We start from the raw sequence: 9,092 nt of genomic DNA on the forward strand, positions 1-9,092 counted from the left end.
CCGTGAGGCCGGCCGAGGGGAGCTCCATCCATAGGTGCATGATGTGCGAGCACCCACTCCTGTCCCCGCGGCCGCTCTGTCTGTCGGACTGACTGGGAGGACCTGGTGTGGAAGCTCGGGGTGCTGCTGGACACACGTCGCTTCCATTGTGGCTGGGAAACCCGCTTCCGCACGGGAGACCTTGCGTGGGGCCTATGGAGAGACCTTTAGCTCTTCAGCCCAGCTGTTCTCTGTCGCCATGACAACAGCATGAGCCATTTCCCTAGCATCCCTGAGGACAGGCGGGCATGGATGCACGTCTGACTTGGAGCGCGGCCTCCGTTCCTGGTTGCAGTCGCTGGCCGGGTTGTGTGCTTGCTTCTCGACTCCGCGCTCCCCGCACCCCCATACCTTGCTCGATGGTTCTCCACCTGCCCAGAGCCACGCCCTCTATTCTTGACACTGAACTCGCGCTGGCCGCTGTGGCTGCTTTCCCACGCCCCCTGCGTGCGACACGGGCCTCAGCCCCGGCGCGGGGAGAGCTGTGGGGCGGGAGGGGAGCACAGAAGGAAACGGTCGTCCTGACGAGGAACGTCGCTCGTTGGTCGCTTGCTTCTTGGGGCTCCATCGCGAGCCGATGTTACTGTAAATCCTGGGGCGGAAGCCCCCGTCCAAACGGGGAGCCCGGGGTGCTGCTCTGAGGGCGGGCGTGGCTGCGATTGTGCTGAAGGGCAGGACCGGCCCAGGCCGAGGAGCATCCTAATTAGGGAGGTGATACCTGAGGAGGGCAGAGCGGCCCGTCCCCCAGGCCAGGGGGAGGCAGTGCCCGGGCCCCGTCCCGCTTCTCTCCTAAAGGGAGGAAGAGGCCTGTGGCCCTTCTGAGCCCGCTCTGAACATTCGTATCGTCAGAGGCCGAAGCAGACCTCCCCGGAGGCCAGGAGGCCCGAGGCTCCCGGGGGCTGGCTCCTGGCGGAACCTGAGTCCGGCACAGAGCCCCCCGCCAGGGCCGTCCTCAGGGTTCTCCCCTGGCGTTTGGGTCGGCACCGTGTCAGGCCGCCGAGCCGAGGGCTTACAGCGCGTGGCCTCCTCCAGAGGCCAGAGAGGGAGACCGGAGAGGCCGGGGAGACTCCCCACCACCGGGGGGGTTCACATCGCACCCCAGACTCCCCACCACCGGGGGGGTTCACATCTCACCCCAGACTCCCCACCACCGGGGGGGTTCACATCTCACCCCAGACTCCCCACCACCGGGGGGGTTCACATCTCACCCCAGACTCCCCACCACCGGGGGGGTTCACATCTCACCCCAGACTCCCCACCACTGGGGGGGTTCACATCTCACCCCAGACTCCCCACCACCGGGGGGGTTCACATCTCACCCCAGACTCCCCACCACCAGGGGGGGTTCACATCTCACCCCAGACTCCCCACCACCGGGGGGGTTCACATCTCACCCCAGACTCCCCACCACCGGGGGGGTTCACATCGCACCCGAGACTCCCCACCACCAGGGGGGTTCACATCTCACCCCAGACTCCCCACCACCGGGGGGGTTCACATCTCACCCCAGACTCCCCACCACCAGGGGGGTTCACATCTCACCCAAGACTCCCCACCACCGGGGGGGTTCACATCGCACCCCAGACTCCCCACCACCGGGGGGGTTCACATCGCACCCCAGACTCCCCACCACCGGGGGGGGTTCACATCTCACCCCAGACTCCCCACCACCGGGGGGGTTCACATCGCACCCCAGACTCCCCCAACTGGGCGGGGTTCGCATCGCACTGCGCAGCTCACAGGGCACAGTTGGCAGCGGCCAGCCCCGTGAGGGCACCGAGCCACCTGGTTCTCTGCTTCTGCTCATGTCGATGCTGTAACAGCACCTCGGGCTTACGGGGCCTCCAGGGCGGCTGAGCAGGGAGGAGGAGGGAGACCGGGCGCGTGTTACTCATCGGAATGAAACCGCATAAACGCACAGGCAGCTGAGCCAGGACACAGAGTCTCCAGGTTCTGGGGGCGGCCGCCGGCGGGAAGGGTGCGGCCGCCGGCGGGAAGGGGGCGGCCACTGGCGGGAAGGGGGCGGCCACTGGTGGGAAGGGGGCGGCCACTGGTGGGAAGGGGGCGGCCACTGGTGGGAAGGGGGCGGCCGCCGGCGGGAAGGGGGCGGCCACCGGCGGGAAGGGGGCGGCCACTGGTGGGAAGGGGGCGGCCACTGGTGGGAAGGGTGCGGCCGCTGGTGGGAAGGGGGGCGGCCGCTGGCGGGAAGGGTGCGGCCGCCGGCGGGAAGGGGTGCGGCCGCTGGCGGGAAGGGGGCGGCCGCTGGCGGGAAGGGTGCCGGCCGCTGGCGGGAAGGGGGGCGGCCGCTGGCGGGAAGGGGGCGGCCGCTGGCGGGAAGGGGTGCGGCCGCTGGCGGGAAGGGGGCGGCCGCTGGCGGGAAGGGTGCCGGCCGCCGGCGGGAAGGGGTGCGGCCGCTGGCGGGAAGGGGGCGGCCGCTGGCGGGAAGGGTGCCGGCCGCCGGCGGGAAGGGGTGCGGCCGCTGGCGGGAAGGGGGCGGCCGCTGGCGGGAAGGGTGCCGGCCGCTGGCGGGAAGGGGGGCGGCCGCTGGCGGGAAGGGTGCGGCCGCCGGCGGGAAGGGTGCGGCCGCCGGCGGGAAGGGTGCGGCCGCCGGCAGGAAGGGGGCGGCCACTGGCGGGAAGGGGGCGGCCGCTGGGCGCCCGCGAGGACCACGCAGGGGCTTCCCCCGGCCCACGGGGGCTGGTCTTCTTTACACTTTTAGAGATTTTTTTTGTTTTTAAATCCTGGCGTCATTAATATGTTTTCTACATCTATTGTATGTAAGTCTACAGAGCTCATCTAAAACTCACCGTTCGGTGGTTTTTAGCCACGTCATCAAGTGTGCAGCCATCCCCGCAATCAGAGTTAGAACGTGTCACCCACAGCACCCGGTACCGTCCCCTGCGCCTCTCCCCCCGCCCCCACGCCGTGATGCGACTGAGGACCCACTCACATGGCTCATGTCTGCACCCCTGCCTGTCTGAGCGTTTCACAGACATGGGCGCGTCCACCAGGGGCCTGGGAGCGTTTGGAGGCTCACCCCGGGCCAGCGGGGGCCAGTGCCGCCTTTCCCCGCGGGCTGAGTGACATCCCCGTGTGCGGGTGACCGCACGGTGCCACCACGGCCATCGGGCGGGTCCGCTCTCCGGCGTTAGGAATACCGCCATCCCTGTGCAGCTTTCTGGGGGGGCGGGGGGGGCCTGTTTTCCTGTTTCTTGGGGCTCGGTGTGCATTGACGTCATTCTTCTCTTCTAAAGGAGAGCGCTCAAGCACCCTCCAGCGACTCAGGCTCCCGTGGAGGTGGGAAGTCCGGCCCACGTCCTGGGACTCGGGGATTAGAGACAGTAATCAATCCAGAGATCGCTCAGGGTCTCGGCCTCTCTCACGACAAAGAGACTCGCCTGATTATGTCCCAAGCGACAATCATTACTAAGTTCCCTGGAACCTTACGTTTCAAAAGTGCAAGCAAGTATTTGCATAAAATAGGACTTATAATTGAAGTCTCAGGTACAAGTAACCGGTCGATCTCATCTACTTACCATTTGCGATTCGGGGGGACGACCTCCCCCCGGGAGGTAGTGAGCACTTCCCTTGTCGGTGGTACCTTGGAAAAATAAAAATAAAACCAAAAAACAGGTGGGAGACTGCGTGTGCTCTGTTTTCGACTTTTAGGTGCTCATCTTAAAAAGGATTACTCCTCCGTGCCCGGCCGGCGTGGCTCAGGGGTTGAGCGTCAACCTATGAACCAGGAGGCCAGGGTTCGATTCCCGGTCAGGGCACAGGCCCGGGTTGCGGACTCGCTCCCCAGTGTGGGGCGTGCAGGAGGCAGCTGATCCATGATTCTCTCTCATCGTTGGTGTTTCTCTCTCTTCCTCTCTCTCTCTCTCTCTCACTCTCTCTCTCTCTCTCTCCCCCTCTTCCTCTCTGAGATCAAGAAAAATCTCTATAAAAATGAAAAGGGCTCCTCCTGCCAAGCCCTGGAAGGTTCTCCGTGTCTCTCCTCTCCCTCGGGGACTAGCCTGCCCTCCGCACCCCAGGCTCCTTCGTTTAGTCCCATGACTCCATTCGTCCACGGCCAGGTGAGTCTGCCCTTACAAACACGCACAGCATTTCTTTTTCTGAGGGCACACCCTGGCGGTTCTTCCTGCTTGGGGAGGGGAGAGCTGTTGTCTTGTACTGAAGGTTCGGGTTTACCTTTGGTCTGAGGGGCATCGAGGGAGCACGGACACCAGAGTCCTTGGTCAGAGAACGAGGAGTCACGGGAAGGGAGGGGAGAAGGTCCGGTGTTCCCACGTGACGCCTCGGGGGCCAGCACAGGGCGCACGTCCGTTTCAGAACCAGACGTGCATCCGCTGGTGCGGGCACAGGGTCTCCTCCCGGTGCCTCTCGTCTCCACACGCGACGGCAGCCTCAGCCACAGCAACGCTGGGGCACGACTTTCTGCCAATCCGCCCAGAGACCCCTCCACTCAGGGCATCCAGGGCAGGAGCGCCCTCGGCGTGAAGGACGGAGAGAGAGGAGACAGTCCGCACCCCACACGTGCCGCCGGCCCCGGAAACAGCTTCACGTCCCAATCGCCCTACGATGTTCGCCGTTTCAGCGACATTCGCCGTCACGGCTACTTAAGTGCTTGCCACCCTCACACGACTGGAGACAAAGACTGGCCTCTGAACTGTGTGCTGGGCACAGGCATTGTTTAAAAACTGCTCCTGAAATCAAATCGCGTGACCCCGAGAGAGAGTACCTTTCTCTGTGCCCCACGGGAATGTCTGCTCGGGGTTGCCCATCATCAGACTTCAAGGGTTTAGCACAGGGGTGGGCAAACTTTTTGACTCGAGGGCCACAATGGGTTCTTACACTGGACCGGAGGGCCGGAACAAAAGCATGGATGGAGTGTTGGTGTGAACTAATATAAATTCAAAGTAAACATCATTACATAAAATGGTATGGTCTTTTTATTTTTATTTCAATAGTTTTATTCATTTCAAACATTTTAACAAGAAGAATGTAAACACTAATTATTATAATTTGAAACTTCAAAAAATGGAGGAATCGTAGCACAATAACATACCTTATATTGAAGATGGCAAAGGCAAAATAAAATTGCCTAACAAAGGAAAGGTACAAAAGCCTTTCAAATTAAACTTAAATATAATAAAATAATTTAAAACTAAAACAAATAGAAAAGAACAAAATGTGTAAACAGTCAATTAAACATTTTCTTTAGTGCAACTTCCAAATTATGCCCGGGACGTAGATGTAGATGGCAATGTAGACTGGGTTGAAAGGTTTTTGGTCTTTAAAACATCAACTTCAGTGGGAACAGTGTTGTTGGTCTCCTTTTTAGCTAATGCTCTGATACTGTGCTCTCCAGGGGCGTGTCTCCCTCCATCACCACGATAACGTGTCTCCGCATTCCCAGGGTGATGTCGGGGGACGGTCCGCGGGCATTCCAAGGAGCCTCTAGAAGATATAAATCCGCCCCCTCAGAAGAAGGAGCTGCTGCCGTGTTTCCGGACGTTGCCATGTTAACACTGCTGCTGGTGAAGGAGCGGAGGGGAGAGCAAGAGAACCCTCCGCTCTTTCGGCTCCTCGGGCTGGATAGAACAGCCGAACAGGCCGGATCCGGCCCATGGGCCGTAGTTTGCCCACGGCTGGTTTAGCATCAACTTGCCCAAATCAATTTGAAACGCGTCATCACTCCGATGGGGACAGCTGTAAATTAAAATTGCAGAGTACAGTGGAAGAGATGTGCCAAGACGTGAAGGGACGCCCAAAAAGAGTCTCTATAACGCGTCCACCTTCCACACAACTAACCGCGCTTGGCAGGTAACGCGCGGCTTCGATGCCCGGTGACGGCGCACAGCGCGCTGCGAGGGGCCCCCGCGGCTGGCACACGGAAGGCAGCGGCACCACCGCTGCATCCAGAGCTTTGGGATAATATTTTCACGGAGCATCGGTGAACCACAGCCCTGGTTTGTTTGTTTCTTCCTTCAAGTTTATGACACTTTCCAACGAAACTTTCACAGGAAATTACTGTCCCCAAGGACATAAAGGGTTTTATATGAAGGATGCTCTGTTCTCCGTGGCGCAGAGACGCCAACAAGCAGAGTGCGGTTTAATAAAGCAGACGCGGTTCCGATTGGACACGAGGCGGAACTTCGGACTCTTGTGGTGATAAGGAAAACGCGGGGGGACCTTTCCAATAACTTCTCAGCGATAACGGCCCAAAAATACCCGCGAAATGGAAGGTGGCGGGTCCTGGTTATCGCTGATATCCAGAGTCGAGGGCTAGACAGGGAAATGAGTATGCGTCTCATCCGCTTTCTACCACTTTGTCGACTGTTACACACAAAGCCCTCCCGTCACACCAGTGAGTCAGCCAACTGGGCAGACGGGGGGCCGCGTCCGGCTCCTCCAGGCTGGGCTTTGGAAACAGAGGCACCTCCTCCTCCTTGTAGACCCATCGAGAAGGGGGCGCACACCCCACTGTCCTTCCCTCTGGACAACACCTCCTGCTGGAGAAATTAAAAAGGCGGCCAACACCCGGGCCAGCGTGGCTCCGTGGGGGAGCATCGACCTATGAACCCTGAGGTTCAATTCCTGGTCGGGGCACAGGCCCGGCTCCATCCCCAGTGTGGGGCGTGCAGGAGGCAGCCAATCCATGATCCTCTCATCATGGATGTTTCTCTCTCCCTCACCCTTCCTCTCTGAAATCAATAAATATATATATACTGAGTGGCCAGGTTATTATGACCACCCCATCAGTACTTCGTTGGGCCACCTTTTGCCTTCAATACTGTGGCGATTCTTCTTGGCATTGACTCCACGAGATGTTGAAAGGTGATGCGAGGAATCTGACACCATGCCTGATGGATAGCACTGTCCGGTTCTGGGAGATTGGATGGTTGTGGAACCAGCTGCCTGATGTCTCTTAACTTCGTCCCACAAATGCTCAATTGGATTGAGATCTGGTGATGGTGGGGGCCACCTAAGCAAGGTAAAGTCTCCCTCATGTTCTGGAAACCACTCCTGCACAATCCGAGCACCGTGGCATGGCGCATTGTCTTGTTGGAAGAAGCCATCTCCATGGGGATACGCCATCAACATGACAGGATGAACTTGATCAGCAACCATACTTAGGTATGTTGTGCTATTCAGACATTGTTCCACACGAACTAAAGGGCCCAAATCATGCCAGGAAAACATGCCCCAAACCGTAACACTGCCCCCACCAGCTTGAAGGGTTGTACTCATGCATGTGGGGTGCATGCTTTCATGCTGTTTCCTCAAAATTCTCACTCTGCCATCTGCATGATGCAACCGGAAACGTGATTCATCGGACCACATGATTTTTTTCCAGTGCTCGACAGTCCAATCCTTGTGCGAATTGGAGATGTTTTATCTTGGTAACTGCAGACAGCAAAGGTGTTCGAACAGGCCTTCGGCTTCCATATCTCATACGATGCAGTGTATGGCTAATTTGCCTACAAACGTCAGGTGGTCATAATAATCTGGCCACTCAGTGTATATATACACACTAGAGGCCTGGTGCACGAAATTTGTGCTTGGGGGGGTGGTGGGGAGTGTTGCCTCAGCCTGGCCTTTACCCTCTTGTAATCCGGGACCCTTCGGACATACCTGTCACAATCCAGGAATGCTGGCTCCTAACCACTTGCCTGTCTGCCTGCCTGATGGCCCCTAACTGCTCACCTGCCTGCCTGATAGCCCCTAACCACTCGCCTGCCTGCCTGATCACCCCTAACTGCTTGCCTGCCTGCCTGTCTTATCACCCTTAACTGCCTCTGACTCAGCCCCTGCCATGCGGCTTCATCCGGAAGGCTGTCTGGAATGACATCCAGAAGGTTGTTCGGTTGTCTGGTCTAATTACCATATTATGCTTTTATTATTATAGACTAGAGGCCAGGTGCACAAAATTCATGCACAGGGGTGTATGTGTCCCTCATCCCAGCCTGCACCCTCTCCAATCTGGGACCCCTCGAGGGATGTCCCACTGGGATCGGGCCTAAACGAACAGTCGGACATCCCTCACAGTCCAGGACTGCTGGCTTGCAACTACTCGCCTGCCTGCCTTCCTGATTGCCCCTAACTGCTTCTGCCTGCCAGCCTGATCACCCCCTAACCACTCCCCTGCCAGCATGATTGATGCCTAACTGCTCCCCTGCCAGCCCAATTGCCCCTAACTGCCCTCCCCTGCTGGCCTGGTCACCTGTAACGGCCGTCCCCTGCCGGCCTGGTCACCCCCAACTGCTCTCCCCTGCAGGCCTGGTTCCTCCCAAACTGCCCTCCCCTGCAGGTCTGGGTCCCCCCAACTGCCCTCCCCTGCAGGCCTGGTCACCCCTAACTGCCCTCCCCTGCAGGCCTGGTCCCCCCCAACTGCCCTCCCCTGCCGGTCTGGTCACCCCTAACTGCCCTCCCCTGCAGGCCAGGTCACCCCCAACTTCCCTCCTCTGCAGGCCTGGTCCCTCCCAACTGCCCTCCCCTGCTGGCCTGATTGCCCACAACTGCCCTCCCTTGCAGGCCTGGTCCCTCCCAACTGCCCTCCCCTGCTGGCCATCTTGTGGCGGCCATCTTGTGTCCACATGGGGGCAGCCATCTTGTGTGTTGGAGTGACAGTCAATTTGCATATTACTCTTTTATTAGATAGGATATCTACACTAATAAAAGAGAAAGATACAAATTGACTATACCTTCGCAGCGCCCACCAGCCAATGAGGAGTGAGTATGCAAATTAGCCCAACAAAGATGGTGAGCTAATTTGCATACACTGGTGCTGAGCAGCAGGATGCTTGCATCGTCGTCATGGCAACAACGCAGGCATTCCACACTGCCCCAGTCGCTCTGAGCCTCTGGATAGCATGGGTAGGTGGAAAGGCAGCTCCAGGCCAGAGCAGAGGCGGTGCCGGCAGCCAGGGGAAGGAAATTCGTGCACCGGGCCTCTAGTTTATATATAAGAGAAGGTACACGAGACCCAAGTCAGGGAAAAGCACACCCAGAGGGAGGAAGGCGGAGCCGCGTGCTGAGAGGTGGGGGGT

Source organism: Plecotus auritus (genome assembly GCF_963455305.1).
Source record: "Plecotus auritus genome assembly, chromosome: 12".
In the NCBI taxonomy this organism is placed as follows: domain Eukaryota; kingdom Metazoa; phylum Chordata; class Mammalia; order Chiroptera; family Vespertilionidae; genus Plecotus; species Plecotus auritus.